Here is a 16,059-nt window from a genome sequence, read left to right on the forward strand (position 1 = left end):
GGGTGGGGCCCACGTGATTTCCGTGTGGGGCCTACGTGATTTCCGGGTGGGGCCCACGTGATTTCCGGGTGGGGCCCACGTGATTTCCGGGTCGGGCCCACGTGATTTCCGGGTGGGGTCCACGTGATTTCCGGGTGGGGCCCACGTGATTTCCGGGTGGGGCCCACGTGATTTCCCCGTGGGGCCCACGTGATTTCCCCGTGGGGCCCACGTGATTTCCGGGTGGGGCCCACGTGATTTCCGGGTGGGGCCCACGTGATTTCCGGGTGGGGCCCACGTGATTTCCTTGTGGGGCCCACGTGATTTCCCCTGGGGGCCCACGTGATTTCCGGGTGGGCCCCACGTGATTTCCGGGTGGGGCCCACGTGATTTCCGGGTGGGGCCCACGTGATTTCCGGGTGGGGCCCACGTGATTTCCGGGTGGGGCCCACGTGATTTCCGGGTGGGGCCCACGTGATTTCCGGGTGGGGCCCACGTGATTTCCGGGTGGGGCCCACGTGATTTCCGGGTGGGGCCCACGTGATTTCCGGGTGGGGCCCACGTGATTTCCCCTGGGGGCCCACGTGATTTCCGGGTGGGGCCCACGTGATTTCCGGGTGGGGCCCACGTGATTTCCGGGTGGGGCCCACGTGATTTCCGGGTGGGGCCCACGTGATTTCCGGGTGGGGCCCACGTGATTTCCGGGTGGGGCCCACGTGATTTCCGGGTGGGCCCCACGTGATTTCCGGGTGGGGCCCACGTGATTTCCCCGTGGGGCCCACGTGATTTCCGGATGGGGCCCACGTGATTTCCGGGTGGGGCCCACGTGATTTCCGGGTGGGGCCCACGTGATTTCCGGGTGGGGCCCACGTGATTTCCGGGTGGGGCCCACGTGATTTCCGGGTGGGGCCCACGTGATTTCCCCTGGGGGCCCACGTGATTTCCGGGTGGGGCCCACGTGATTTCCGGGTGGGGCCCACGTGATTTCCGGGTGGGGCCCACGTGATTTCCCCGTGGGGCCCACGTGATTTCCGGGTGGGGCCCACGTGATTTCCGGGTGGGGCCCACGTGATTTCCCCTGGGGGCCCACGTGATTTCCGGGTGGGGCCCACGTGATTTCCGGGTGGGGCCCACGTGATTTCCGGGTGGGGCCCACGTGATTTCCGGGTGGGGTCCACGTGATTTCCCCGTGGGGCCCACGTGATTTCCCCGTGGGGCCCACGTGATTTCCGGGTGGGGCCCACGTGATTTCCGGGTGGGGCCCACGTGATTTCCGGGTGGGGCCCACGTGATTTCCGGGTGGGGCCCACGTGATTTCCCCGTGGGGCCCACGTGATTTCCGGGTGGGGCCCACGTGATTTCCGGGTGGGGCCCACGTGATTTCAGGGTGGGGCCCACGTGATTTCCGGGTGGGGCCCACGTGATTTCCGGGTGGGGCCCACGTGATTTCCCCGTGGGGCCCACGTGATTTCCGGGTGGGGCCCACGTGATTTCAGGGTGGGGCCCACGTGATTTCCGGGTGGGGCCCACGTGATTTCCGGGTGGGGCCCACGTGATTTCCCCTGGGGGCCCACGTGATTTCCGGGTGAGGCCCACGTGATTTCCGGGTGGGGCCCACGTGATTTCCGGGTGGGGCCCACGTGATTTCAGGGTGGGGCCCACGTGATTTCCCCTGGGGGCCCACGTGATTTCCGGGTGGGGCCCACGTGATTTCCGGGTGGGGCCCACGTGATTTCCGGGTGGGGCCCACGTGATTTCCGGGTGGGGCCCACGTGATTTCCGGGTGGGGCCCACGTGATTTCCGGGTGGGGCCCACGTCATTTCCGGGTGGGGCCCACGTGATTTCCGGGTGGGGCCCACGTGATTTCCCCGTGGGGCCCACGTGATTTCCGGGTGGGGCCCTCGTGATTTCCGGGTGGGGCCCACGTGATTTCCGGGTGGGGCCCACGTGATTTCCGGGTGGGGCCCACGTGATTTCCGGGTGGGGCCCACGTGATTTCCGGGTGGGGCCCACGTGATTTCCCCGTGGGGCCCACGTGATTTCCGGGTGGGGCCCACGTGATTTCCGGGTGGGGCCCACGTGATTTCCGGGTGGGGCCCACGTGATTTCCGGGTGGGGCCCACGTGATTTCTCCGTGGTGCCCACGTGATTTCCGGGTGGGGCCCACGTGATTTCCGGGTGGGGCCCACGTGATTTCCGGGTGGGGCCCACGTGATTTCAGGGTGGGGCCCACGTGATTTCCGGGTGGGGCCCACGTGATTTCCGGGTGGGGCCCACGTGATTTCCGGGTGGGGCCCACGTGATTTCCCCGTGGGGCCCACGTGATTTCCGGGTGGGGCCCACGTGATTTCCGGGTGGGGCCCACGTGATTTCCGGGTGGGGCCCACGTGATTTCCGGGTGGGGCCCACGTGATTTCCGTTTGGGGCCCACGTGATTTCCGGGTGGGGCCCACGTGATTTCCGTGTGGGGCCCACGTGATTTCCGGGTGGGGCCCACGTGATTTCCGGGTGGGGCCCACGTGATTTCCCCGTGGGGCCCACGTGATTTCCGGGTGGGGCCCACGTGATTTCCGGGTGGGCCCCACGTGATTTCCGGGTGGGGCCCACGTGATTTCCGGGTGGGGCCCACGTGATTTCCGGGTGGGGCCCACGTGATTTCCCCGTGGTGCCCACGTGATTTCCGGGTGGGGCCCACGTGATTTCCGGGTGGGGCCCACGTGATTTCCGGGTGGGGCCCACGTGATTTCAGGTTGGGGCCCACGTGATTTCCGGGTGGGGCCCACGTGATTTCCGGGTGGGGCCCACGTGATTTCCGGGTGGGGCCCACGTGACTTCCAGGTGGGGCCCACGTGATTTCCGGGTGGGGCCCACGTGATTTCCCCGTGGGGCCCACGTGATTTCCGGGTGGGGCCCACGTGATTTCCGGGTGGGGCCCATGTGATTTCCGGGTGGGGCCCACGTGATTTCCCCTGGGGGCCCACGTGATTTCCGGGTGGGGCCCACGTGATTTCCGGGGGGGGCCCACGTGATTTCCGGGTGGGGCCCACGTGATTTCCGGGTGGGGCCCACGTGATTTCCCCTGGGGTCCCACGTGATTTCCGGGTGGGGCCCACGTGATTTCCGGGTGGGGCCCACGTGATTTCCGGGTGGGGCCCACGTGATTTCCGGGTGGGGCCCACGTGATTTCCGGGTGGGGCCCACGTGATTTCCGGGTGGGGCCCACGTGATTTCCGGGTGGGGCCCACGTGATTTCCGGGTGGGGCCCACGTGATTTCCGTGTGGGGCCTACGTGATTTCCGGGTGGGGCCCACGTGATTTCCGGGTGGGGCCCACGTGATTTCCGGGTGGGGCCCACGTGATTTCCGGGTGGGGTCCACGTGATTTCCGGGTGGGGCCCACGTGATTTCCGGGTGGGGCCCATGTGATTTCCCCGTGGGGCCCACGTGATTTCCCCGTGGGGCCCACGTGATTTCCGGGTGGGGCCCACGTGATTTCCGGGTGGGGCCCACGTGATTTCCGGGTGGGGCCCACGTTATTTCCTTGTGGGGCCCACGTGATTTCCCCTGGGGGCCCACGTGATTTCCGGGTGGGCCCCACGTGATTTCCGGGTGGGGCCCACGTGATTTCCGGGTGGAGCCCACGTGATTTCCGGGTGGGGCCCACGTGATTTCCGGGTGGGGCCCACGTGATTTCCGGGTGGGGCCCACGTGATTTCCGGGTGGGGCCCACGTGATTTCCGGGTGGGGCCCACGTGATTTCCGGGTGGGGCCCACGTGATTTCCGGGTGGGGCCCACGTGATTTCCCCTGGGGGCCCACGTGATTTCCGGGTGGGGCCCACGTGATTTCCGGGTGGGGCCCACGTGATTTCCGGGTGGGGCCCACGTGATTTCCGGGTGGGGCCCACGTGTTTTCCGGGTGGGGCCCACGTGATTTCCGGGTGGGGCCCACGTGATTTCCGGGTGGGGCCCACGTGATTTCCCCTGGGGGCCCACGTGATTTCCGGGTGGGGCCCACGTGATTTCCGGGTGGGGCCCACGTGATTTCCGGGTGGGGCCCACGTGATTTCCGGGTGGGGCCCACGTGATTTCCCCGTGGGGCCCACGTGATTTCCGGGTGGGCCCCACGTGATTTCCGGGTGGGGCCCACGTGATTTCCCCGTGGGGCCCACGTGATTTCCGGATGGGGCCCACGTGATTTCCGGGTGGGGCCCACGTGATTTCCGGGTGGGGCCCACGTGATTTCCGGGTGGGGCCCACGTGATTTCCGGGTGGGGCCCACGTGATTTCCGGGTGGGGCCCACGTGATTTCCCCTGGGGGCCCACGTGATTTCCGGGTGGGGCCCACGTGATTTCCGGGTGGGGCCCACGTGATATCCGGGTGGGGCCCACGTGATTTCCCCGTGGGGCCCACGTGATTTCCGGGTGGGGCCCACGTGATTTCCGGGGGGGCCCACGTGATTTCCCCTGGGGGCCCACGTGATTTCCGGGTGGGGCCCACGTGATTTCCGGGTGGGGCCCACGTGATTTCCGGGTGGGGCCCACGTGATTTCCGGGTGGGGTCCACGTGATTTCCCCGTGGGGCCCACGTGATTTCCCCGTGGGGCCCACGTGATTTCCGGGTGGGGCCCACGTGATTTCCGGGTGGGGCCCACGTGATTTCCGGGTGGGGCCCACGTGATTTCCAGGTGGGGCCCACGTGATTTCCCCGTGGGGCCCACGTGATTTCCGGGTGGGGCCCACGTGATTTCCGGGTGGGGCCCACGTGATTTCAGGGTGGGGCCCACGTGATTTCCGGGTGGGGCCCACGTGATTTCCGGGTGGGGCCCACGTGATTTCCCCGTGGGGCCCACGTGATTTCCGGGTGGGGCCCACGTGATTTCAGGGTGGGGCCCACGTGATTTCCGGGTGGGGCCCACGTGATTTCCGGGTGGGGCCCACGTGATTTCCCCTGGGGGCCCACGTGATTTCCGGGTGAGGCCCACGTGATTTCCGGGTGGGGCCCACGTGATTTCCGGGTGGGGCCCACGTGATTTCAGGGTGGGGCCCACGTGATTTCCCCTGGGGGCCCACGTGATTTCCGGGTGGGGCCCACGTGATTTCCGGGTGGGGCCCACGTGATTTCCGGGTGGGGCCCACGTGATTTCCGGGTGGGGCCCACGTGATTTCCGGGTGGGGCCCACGTGATTTCCGGGTGGGGCCCACGTCATTTCCGGGTGGGGCCCACGTGATTTCCGGGTGGGGCCCACGTTGTTTCCGGGTGGGGCCCACGTGATTTCCGGGTGGGGCCCACGTGATTTCCGGGTGGGGCCCACGTGATTTCCGGGTGGGGCCCACGTGATTTCCGGGTGGGGCCCACGTGATTTCCGGGTGGGGCCCACGAGATTTCCGGGTGGGGCCCACGTGATTTCCCCGTGGGGCCCACGTGATTTCCGAGTGGGGCCCACGTGATTTCCCCGTGGGGCCCACGTGATTTCCGGGTGGGGCCCACGTGATTTCCGGGTGGGGCCCACGTGATTTCCGGGTGGGGCCCACGTGATTTCCGGGTGGGGCCCACGTGATTTCCGGGTGGGGCCCACGTGATTTCCGGGTGGGGCCCACGTGATTTCCCCGTGGGGCCCACGTGATTTCCCCGTGGGGCCCACGTGATTTCCGGGTGGGGCCCACGTGATTTCCGGGTGGGGCCCACGTGATTTCCGGGTGGGGCCCACGTGATTTCCCCTGGGGGCCCACGTGATTTCCGGGTGGGGCCCACGTGATTTCCGGGTGGGGCCCACGTGATTTCCCCGTGGGGCCCACGTGATTTCCGGGTGGGGCCCACGTGATTTCCGGGTGGGGCCCACGTGATTTCCGGGTGGGGCCCACGTGATTTCCGGGTGGGGCCCACGTGATTTCCGGGTGGGGCCCACGTGATTTCCGAGTGGGGCCCACGTGATTTCCGGGTGGGGCCCACGTGATTTCCGGGTGGGGCCCACGTGATTTCCGGGTGGGGCCCACGTGATTTCCGGGTGGGGCCCACGTGATTTCCGGGTGGGGCCCACGTGATTTCCGGGTGGGGCCCACGTGATTTCCCCGTCGGGCCCACGTGATTTCCGGGTGGGGCCCACGTGATTTCCGGGTGGGGCCTACGTGATTTCCGGGTGGGGCCCACGTGATTTCCCCTGGGGGCCCACGTGATTTCCGGGTGGGGCCCACGTGATTTCCGGGTGGGGCCCACGTGATTTCCGGGTGGGGCCCACGTGATTTCCGGGTGGGGCCCACGTGATTTCCCCGTGGGGCCCACGTGATTTCCGGGTGGGGCCCACGTGATTTCCCGGTGGGGCCCACGTGATTTCCGGGTGGGGCCCACGTGATTTCCCCTGGGGGCCCACGTGATTTCCGGGTGGGGCCCTCGTGATTTCCGGGTGGGGCCCACGTGATTTCCGGGTGGGGCCCACGTGATTTCCGGGTGGGGCCCACGTGATTTCCGGGTGGGGCCCACGTGATTTCCGGGTGGGGCCCACGTGATTTCCGCGTGGGGCCCACGTGATTTCCGGGTGGGGCCCACGTGATTTCCGGGTGGGGCCCACGTGATTTCCAGGTCGGGCCCACGTGATTTCCCCGTGGGGCCCACGTGATTTCCGGGTGGGGCCCACGTGATTTCCGGGTGGGGCCCACGTGATTTCCGGGTGGGGCCAACGTGATTTCCGGGTGGGGCCCACGTGATTTCCGGGTGGGGCCCACGTGATTTCCGGGTGGGACCCACGTGATTTCCCTGTGGGGCCCACGTGATTTCCGGGTGGGGCCCACGTGATTTCCGGGTGGGGCCCACGTGATATCCGGGTGGGGCCCACGTGATTTCCCCTGGGGGCCCACGTGATTTCCGGGTGGGGCCCACGTGATTTCCCCTGGGGGCCCACGTGATTTCCGGGTAGGGCCCACGTGATTTCCGGGTGGGGCCCACGTGATTTCCGGGTGGCGCCCACGTGATTTCCGGGTGGGGCCCACGTGATTTCCGGGTGGGGCCCACGTGATTTCCGGGTGGGGCCCACGTGATTTCCGGGTGGGGCCCACGTGATTTCCGGGTGGGGCCCACGTGATTTCCGGGTGGGGCCCACGTGATTTCCGGGTGGGGCCCACGTGATTTCCGGGTGGGGCCCACGTGATTTCCCCTGGGGGCCCACGTGATTTCCGGGTGGGGCCCACGTGATTTCCGGGTGGGGCCCACGTGATTTCCGGGTGGGGCCCACGTGATTTCCGGGTGGGGCCCACGTGATTTCCGGGTGGGGCCCACGTGATTTCCGGGTGGGGCCCACGTGATTTCCGGGTGGGGCCCACGTGATTTCCGGGTGGGGCCCACGTGATTTCCGGGTGGGGCCCACGTGATTTCCGGGTGGGGCCCACGTGATTTCCGGGTGGGGCCCACGTGATTTCCGGGTGGGGCCCACGTGATTTCCGGGTGGGGCCCACGTGATTTCCGGGTGGGGCCCACGTGATTTCCGGGTGGGGCCCACGTGATTTCCCCGTGGGGCCCACGTGATTTCCGGGTGGGCCCCACGTGATTTCCGGGTGGGCCCCACGTGATTTCCGGGTGGGGCCCACGTGATTTCCGGGTGGGGCCCACGTGATTTCCGGGTGGGGCCCACGTGATTTCCGGGTGGGGCCCACGTGATTTCCGGGTTGGGCCCACGTGATTTCTGGGTGGGGCCCACGTGATTTCCGGGTGGGGCCCACGTGATTTCCGGGTGGGGCCCACGTGATTTCCGGGTGGGGCCCACGTGATTTCCGGGTGGGGCCCACGTGATTTCCCCTGGGGTCCCACGTGATTTCCGGGTGGGGCCCACGTGATTTCCGGGTGGGGCCCACGTGATTTCCCCGTGGGGCCCACGTGATTTCCGGGTGGGGCCCACGTGATTTCCGGGTGGGTCCCACGTGATTTCCGGGTGGGTCCCACGTGATTTCCGGGTGGGGCCCACGTGATTTCCGTGTGGGGCCTACGTGATTTCCGGGTGGGGCCCACGTGATTTCCGGGTGGGGCCCACGTGATTTCCGGGTGGGGCCCACGTGATTTCCGGGTGGGGCCCACGTGATTTCCCCGTCGGGCCCACGTGATTTCCGGGTGGGGCCCACGTGATTTCCGGGTGGGCCCCACGTGATTTCCGGGTGGGGCCCACGTGATTTCCGGGTGGGGCCCACGTGATTTCCGGGTGGGGCCCACGTGATTTCCCCGTGGTGCCCACGTGATTTCCGGGTGGGGCCCACGTGATTTCCGGGTGGGGCCCACGTGATTTCCGGGTGGGGCCCACGTGATTTCAGGGTGGGGCCCACGTGATTTCCGGGTGGGGCCCACGTGATTTCCGGGTGGGGCCCACGTGATTTCCGGGTGGGGCCCACGTGATTTCCCCGTGGGGCCCACGTGATTTCCGGGTGGGGCCCACGTGATTTCCGGGGGGGCCCACGTGATTTCCCCTGGGGGCCCACGTGATTTCCGGGTGGGGCCCACGTGATTTCCGGGTGGGGCCCACGTGATTTCCGGGTGGGGCCCACGTGATTTCCGGGTGGGGCCCACGTGATTTCCGGGTGGGGCCCACGTGATTTCCGGGTGGGGCCCACGTGATTTCCCCGTGGGGCCCACGTGATTTCCGGGTGGGGCCCACGTGATTTCCGGGGGGGCCCACGTGATTTCCCCTGGGGGCCCACGTGATTTCCGGGTGGGGCCCACGTGATTTCCGGGTGGGGCCCACGTGATTTCCGGGTGGGGCCCACGTGATTTCCGGGTGGGGTCCACGTGATTTCCCCGTGGGGCCCACGTGATTTCCCCGTGGGGCCCACGTGATTTCCGGGTGGGGCCCACGTGATTTCCGGGTGGGGCCCACGTGATTTCCGGGTGGGGCCCACGTGATTTCCAGGTGGGGCCCACGTGATTTCCCCGTGGGGCCCACGTGATTTCCGGGTGGGGCCCACGTGATTTCCGGGTGGGGCCCACGTGATTTCAGGGTGGGGCCCACGTGATTTCCGGGTGGGGCCCACGTGATTTCCGGGTGGGGCCCACGTGATTTCCCCGTGGGGCCCACGTGATTTCCGGGTGGGGCCCACGTGATTTCAGGGTGGGGCCCACGTGATTTCCGGGTGGGGCCCACGTGATTTCCGGGTGGGGCCCACGTGATTTCCCCTGGGGGCCCACGTGATTTCCGGGTGAGGCCCACGTGATTTCCGGGTGGGGCCCACGTGATTTCCGGGTGGGGCCCACGTGATTTCAGGGTGGGGCCCACGTGATTTCCCCTGGGGGCCCACGTGATTTCCGGGTGGGGCCCACGTGATTTCCGGGTGGGGCCCACGTGATTTCCGGGTGGGGCCCACGTGATTTCCGGGTGGGGCCCACGTGATTTCCGGGTGGGGCCCACGTGATTTCCGGGTGGGGCCCACGTGATTTCCGGGTGGGGCCCACGTGATTTCCGGGTGGGGCCCACGTGATTTCCGGGTGGGGCCCACGTGATTTCCGGGTGGGGCCCACGTGATTTCCGGGTGGGGCCCACGTGATTTCCGGGTGGGGCCCACGTGATTTCCGGGTGGGGCCCACGTGATTTCCGGGTGGGGCCCACGTGATTTCCCCGTGGGGCCCACGTGATTTCCGGGTGGGGCCCACGTGATTTCCCCGTGGGGCCCACGTGATTTCCGGGTGGGGCCCACGTGATTTCCGGGTGGGGCCCACGTGATTTCCGGGTGGGGCCCACGTGATTTCCGGGTGGGGCCCACGTGATTTCCGGGTGGGGCCCACGTGATTTCCGGGTGGGGCCCACGTGATTTCCCCGTGGGGCCCACGTGATTTCCCCGTGGGGCCCACGTGATTTCCGGGTGGGGCCCACGTGATTTCCTGGTGGGGCCCACGTGATTTCCGGGTGGGGCCCACGTGATTTCCGGGTGGGGCCCACGTGATTTCCGGGTGGGGCCCACGTGATTTCCGGGTGGGGCCCACGTGATTTCCCCGTGGGGCCCACGTGATTTCCGGGTGGGGCCCACGTGATTTCCGGGTGGGGCCCACGTGATTTCCGGGTGGGGCCCACGTGATTTCCGGGTGGGGCCCACGTGATTTCCGGGTGGGGCCCACGTGATTTCCGAGTGGGGCCCACGTGATTTCCGGGTGGGGCCCACGTGATTTCCGGGTGGGGCCCACGTGATTTCCGGGTGGGGCCCACGTGATTTCCGGGTGGGGCCCACGTGATTTCCGGGTGGGGCCCACGTGATTTCCGGGTGGGGCCCACGTGATTTCCCCGTCGGGCCCACGTGATTTCCGGGTGGGGCCCACGTGATTTCCGGGTGGGGCCTACGTGATTTCCGGGTGGGGCCCACGTGATTTCCCCTGGGGGCCCACGTGATTTCCGGGTGGGGCCCACGTGATTTCCGGGTGGGGCCCACGTGATTTCCGGGTGGGGCCCACGTGATTTCCGGGTGGGGCCCACGTGATTTCCCCGTGGGGCCCACGTGATTTCCGGGTGGGGCCCACGTGATTTCCCGGTGGGGCCCACGTGATTTCCGGGTGGGGCCCACGTGATTTCCCCTGGGGGCCCACGTGATTTCCGGGTGGGGCCCTCGTGATTTCCGGGTGGGGCCCACGTGATTTCCGGGTGGGGCCCACGTGATTTCCGGGTGGGGCCCACGTGATTTCCGGGTGGGGCCCACGTGATTTCCGGGTGGGGCCCACGTGATTTCCGCGTGGGGCCCACGTGATTTCCGGGTGGGGCCCACGTGATTTCCGGGTGGGGCCCACGTGATTTCCAGGTCGGGCCCACGTGATTTCCCCGTGGGGCCCACGTGATTTCCGGGTGGGGCCCACGTGATTTCCGGGTGGGGCCCACGTGATTTCCGGGTGGGGCCAACGTGATTTCCGGGTGGGGCCCACGTGATTTCCGGGTGGGGCCCACGTGATTTCCGGGTGGGACCCACGTGATTTCCCTGTGGGGCCCACGTGATTTCCGGGTGGGGCCCACGTGATTTCCGGGTGGGGCCCACGTGATATCCGGGTGGGGCCCACGTGATTTCCCCTGGGGGCCCACGTGATTTCCGGGTGGGGCCCACGTGATTTCCCCTGGGGGCCCACGTGATTTCCGGGTAGGGCCCACGTGATTTCCGGGTGGGGCCCACGTGATTTCCGGGTGGCGCCCACGTGATTTCCGGGTGGTGCCCACGTGATTTCCGGGTGGGGCCCACGTGATTTCCGGGTGGGGCCCACGTGATTTCCGGGTGGGGCCCACGTGATTTCCGGGTGGGGCCCACGTGATTTCCGGGTGGGGCCCACGTGATTTCCGGGTGGGGCCCACGTGATTTCCCCTGGGGGCCCACGTGATTTCCCCTGGGGGCCCACGTGATTTCCGGGTGGGGCCCACGTGATTTCCGGGTGGGGCCCACGTGATTTCCGGGTGGGGCCCACGTGATTTCCGGGTGGGGCCCACGTGATTTCCGGGTGGGGCCCACGTGATTTCCGGGTGGGGCCCACGTGATTTCCGGGTGGGGCCCACGTGATTTCCGGGTGGGGCCCACGTGATTTCCGGGTGGGGCCCACGTGATTTCCGGGTGGGGCCCACGTGATTTCCGGGTGGGGCCCACGTGATTTCCGGGTGGGGCCCACGTGATTTCCGGGTGGGGCCCACGTGATTTCCGGGTGGGGCCCACGTGATTTCCGGGTGGGGCCCACGTGATTTCCCCGTGGGGCCCACGTGATTTCCGGGTGGGCCCCACGTGATTTCCGGGTGGGCCCCACGTGATTTCCGGGTGGGGCCCACGTGATTTCCGGGTGGGGCCCACGTGATTTCCGGGTGGGGCCCACGTGATTTCCGGGTGGGGCCCACGTGATTTCCGGGTTGGGCCCACGTGATTTCCGGGTGGGGCCCACGTGATTTCCGGGTGGGGCCCACGTGATTTCCGGGTGGGGCCCACGTGATTTCCGGGTGGGGCCCACGTGATTTCCGGGTGGGGCCCACGTGATTTCCCCTGGGGTCCCACGTGATTTCCGGGTGGGGCCCACGTGATTTCCGGGTGGGGCCCACGTGATTTCCCCGTGGGGCCCACGTGATTTCCGGGTGGGGCCCACGTGATTTCCGGGTGGGTCCCACGTGATTTCCGGGTGGGTCCCACGTGATTTCCGGGTGGGGCCCACGTGATTTCCGTGTGGGGCCTACGTGATTTCCGGGTGGGGCCCACGTGATTTCCGGGTGGGGCCCACGTGATTTCCGGGTGGGGCCCACGTGATTTCCGGGTGGGGCCCACGTGATTTCCCCGTGGGGCCCACGTGATTTCCGGGTGGGGCCCACGTGATTTCCGGGTGGGCCCCACGTGATTTCCGGGTGGGGCCCACGTGATTTCCGGGTGGGGCCCACGTGATTTCCGGGTGGGGCCCACGTGATTTCCCCGTGGTGCCCACGTGATTTCCGGGTGGGGCCCACGTGATTTCCGGGTGGGGCCCACGTGATTTCCGGGTGGGGCCCACGTGATTTCAGGGTGGAGCCCACGTGATTTCCGGGTGGGGCCCACGTGATTTCCGGGTGGGGCCCACGTGATTTCCGGGTGGGGCCCACGTGACTTCCGGGTGGGGCCCACGTGACTTCCGGGTGGGGCCCACGTGATTTCCGGGTGGGGCCCACGTGATTTCCCCGTGGGGCCCACGTGATTTCCGGGTGGGGCCCACGTGATTTCCGGGTGGGGCCCACGTGATTTCCGGGTGGGGTCCACGTGATTTCCGGGTGGGGCCCACGTGATTTCCCCGTGGGGCCCACGTGATTTCCGGGTGGGGCCCACGTGATTTCCAGGTGGGGCCCACGTGATTTCCCCGTGGGGCCCACGTCATTTCCCCGTGGGGCCCACGTGATTTCCGGGTGGGGCCCACGTGATTTCCGGGTGGGCCCCACGTGATTTCCGGGTGGGGCCCACGTGATTTCCGGGTGGGGCCCACGTGATTTCAGGGTGGGGCCCACGTGATTTCCGGGTGGGGCCCACGTGATTTCCGGGTGGGGCCCACGTGATTTCCCCTGGGGGCCCACGTGATTTCCGGGTGAGGCCCACGTGATTTCCGGGTGGGGCCCACGTGATTTCCGGGTGGGGCCCACGTGATTTCAGGGTGGGGCCCACGTGATTTCCCCTGGGGGCCCACGTGATTTCCGGGTGGGGCCCACGTGATTTCCGGGTGGGGCCCACGTGATTTCCGGGTGGGGCCCACGTGATTTCCGGGTGGGGCCCACGTGATTTCCGGGTGGGGCCCACGTGATTTCCGGGTGGGGCCCACGTCATTTCCGGGTGGGGCCCACGTGATTTCCGGGTGGGGCCCACGTGATTTCCCCGTGGGGCCCACGTGATTTCCGGGTGGGGCCCACGTGATTTCCGGGTGGGGCCCACGTGATTTCCGGGTGGGGCCCACGTGATTTCCGGGTGGGGCCCACGTGATTTCCGGGTGGGGCCCACGTGATTTCCGGGTGGGGCCCACGTGATTTCCGGGTGGGGCCCACGTGATTTCCCCGTGGGGCCCACGTGATTTCCGGGTGGGGCCCACGTGATTTCCCCGTGGGGCCCACGTGATTTCCGGGTGGGGCCCACGTGATTTCCGGGTGGGGCCCACGTGATTTCCGGGTGGGGCCCACGTGATTTCCGGGTGGGGCCCACGTGATTTCCGGGTGGGGCCCACGTGATTTCCGGGTGGGGCCCACGTGATTTCCCCGTGGGGCCCACGTGATTTCCCCGTGGGGCCCACGTGATTTCCGGGTGGGGCCCACGTGATTTCCGGGTGGGGCCCACGTGATTTCCGGGTGGGGCCCACGTGATTTCCCCTGGGGGCCCACGTGATTTCCGGGTGGGGCCCACGTGATTTCCGGGTGGGGCCCACGTGATTTCCCCGTGGGGCCCACGTGATTTCCGGGTGGGGCCCACGTGATTTCCGGGTGGGGCCCACGTGATTTCCGGGTGGGGCCCACGTGATTTCCGGGTGGGGCCCACGTGATTTCCGGGTGGGGCCCACGTGATTTCCGAGTGGGGCCCACGTGATTTCCGGGTGGGGCCTACGTGATTTCCGGGTGGGGCCCACGTGATTTCCCCTGGGGGCCAACGTGATTTCCGGGTGGGGCCCACGTGATTTCCGGGTGGGGCCCACGTGATTTCCGGGTGGGGCCCACGTGATTTCCGGGTGGGGCCCACGTGATTTCCCCGTGGGGCCCACGTGATTTCCGGGTGGGGCCCACGTGATTTCCGGGTGGGGCCCACGTGATTTCCTGGTGGGGCCCACGTGATTTCCCCTGGGGGCCCACGTGATTTCCGGGTGGAGCCCTCGTGATTTCCGGGTGGGGCCCACGTGATTTCCGGGTGGGGCCCACGTGATTTCCGGGTGGGGCCCACGTGATTTCCGGGTGGGGCCCACGTGATTTCCGGGTGGGGCCCACGTGATTTCCGCGTGGGGCCCACGTGATTTCCGGGTGGGGCCCACGTGATTTCCGGGTGGGGCCCACGTGATTTCCAGGTCGGGCCCACGTGATTTCCCCGTGGGGCCCACGTGATTTCCGGGTGGGGCCCACGTGATTTCCGGGTGGGGCCCACGTGATTTCCGGGTGGGGCCAACGTGATTTCCGGGTGGGGCCCACGTGATTTCCGGGTGGGGCCCACGTGATTTCCGGGTGGGACCCACGTGATTTCCCTGTGGGGCCCACGTGATTTCCGGGTGGGGCCCACGTGATTTCCGGGTGGGGCCCACGTGATATCCGGGTGGGGCCCACGTGATTTCCCCTGGGGGCCCACGTGATTTCCGGGTGGGGCCCACGTGATTTCCCCTGGGGGCCCACGTGATTTCCGGGTAGGGCCCACGTGATTTCCGGTGGGGCCCACGTGATTTCCGGGTGGCGCCCACGTGATTTCCGGGTGGGGCCCACGTGATTTCCGGGTGGGGCCCACGTGATTTCCGGGTGGGGCCCACGTGATTTCCGGGTGGGGCCCACGTGATTTCCGGGTGGGGCCCACGTGATTTCCGGGTGGGGCCCACGTGATTTCCGGGTGGGGCCCACGTGATTTCCGGGTGGGGCCCACGTGATTTCCCCTGGGGGCCCACGTGATTTCCGGGTGGGGCCCACGTGATTTCCGGGTGGGGCCCACGTGATTTCCGGGTGGGGCCCACGTGATTTCCGGGTGGGGCCCACGTGATTTCCGGGTGGGGCCCACGTGATTTCCGGGTGGGGCCCACGTGATTTCCGGGTGGGGCCCACGTGATTTCCGGGTGGGGCCCACGTGATTTCCGGGTGGGGCCCACGTGATTTCCGGGTGGGGCCCACGTGATTTCCGGGTGGGGCCCACGTGATTTCCCCGTGGGGCCCACGTGATTTCCGGGTGGGCCCCACGTGATTTCCGGGTGGGCCCCACGTGATTTCCGGGTGGGGCCCACGTGATTTCCGGGTGGGGCCCACGTGATTTCCGGGTGGGGCCCACGTGATTTCAGGGTGGGGCCCACGTGATTTCCGGGTGGGGCCCACGTGATTTCCGGGTGGGGCCCACGTGATTTCCGGGTGGGGCCCACGTGATTTCCGGGTGGGGCCCACGTGATTTCCCCTGGGGTCCCACGTGATTTCCGGGTGGGGACCACGTGATTTCCGGGTGGGGCCCACGTGATTTCCCCGTGGGGCCCACGTGATTTCCGGGTGGGGCCCACGTGATTTCCGGGTGGGTCCCACGTGATTTCCGGGTGGGTCCCACGTGATTTCCGGGTGGGGCCCACGTGATTTCCGTGTGGGGCCTACGTGATTTCCGGGTGGGGCCCACGTGATTTCCGGGTGGGGCCCACGTGATTTCCGGGTGGGGCCCACGTGATTTCCGGGTGGGGCCCACGTGATTTCCCCCTGGGGCCCACGTGATTTCCGGGTGGGGCCCACGTGATTTCCGGGTGGGCCCCACGTGATTTCCGGGTGGGGCCCACGTGATTTCCGGGTGGGGCCCACGTGATTTCCGGGTGGGGCCCACGTGATTTCCCCGTGGTGCCCACGTGATTTCCGGGTGGGGCCCACGTGATTTCCGGGTGGGGCCCACGTGATTTCCGGGTGGGGCCCACGTGATTTCAGGGTGGAGCCCACGTGATTTCCGGG

Source organism: Ovis canadensis, chromosome 15 (assembly GCF_042477335.2).
Source record: "Ovis canadensis isolate MfBH-ARS-UI-01 breed Bighorn chromosome 15, ARS-UI_OviCan_v2, whole genome shotgun sequence".
Taxonomy (NCBI): Eukaryota; Metazoa; Chordata; class Mammalia; order Artiodactyla; family Bovidae; genus Ovis; species Ovis canadensis.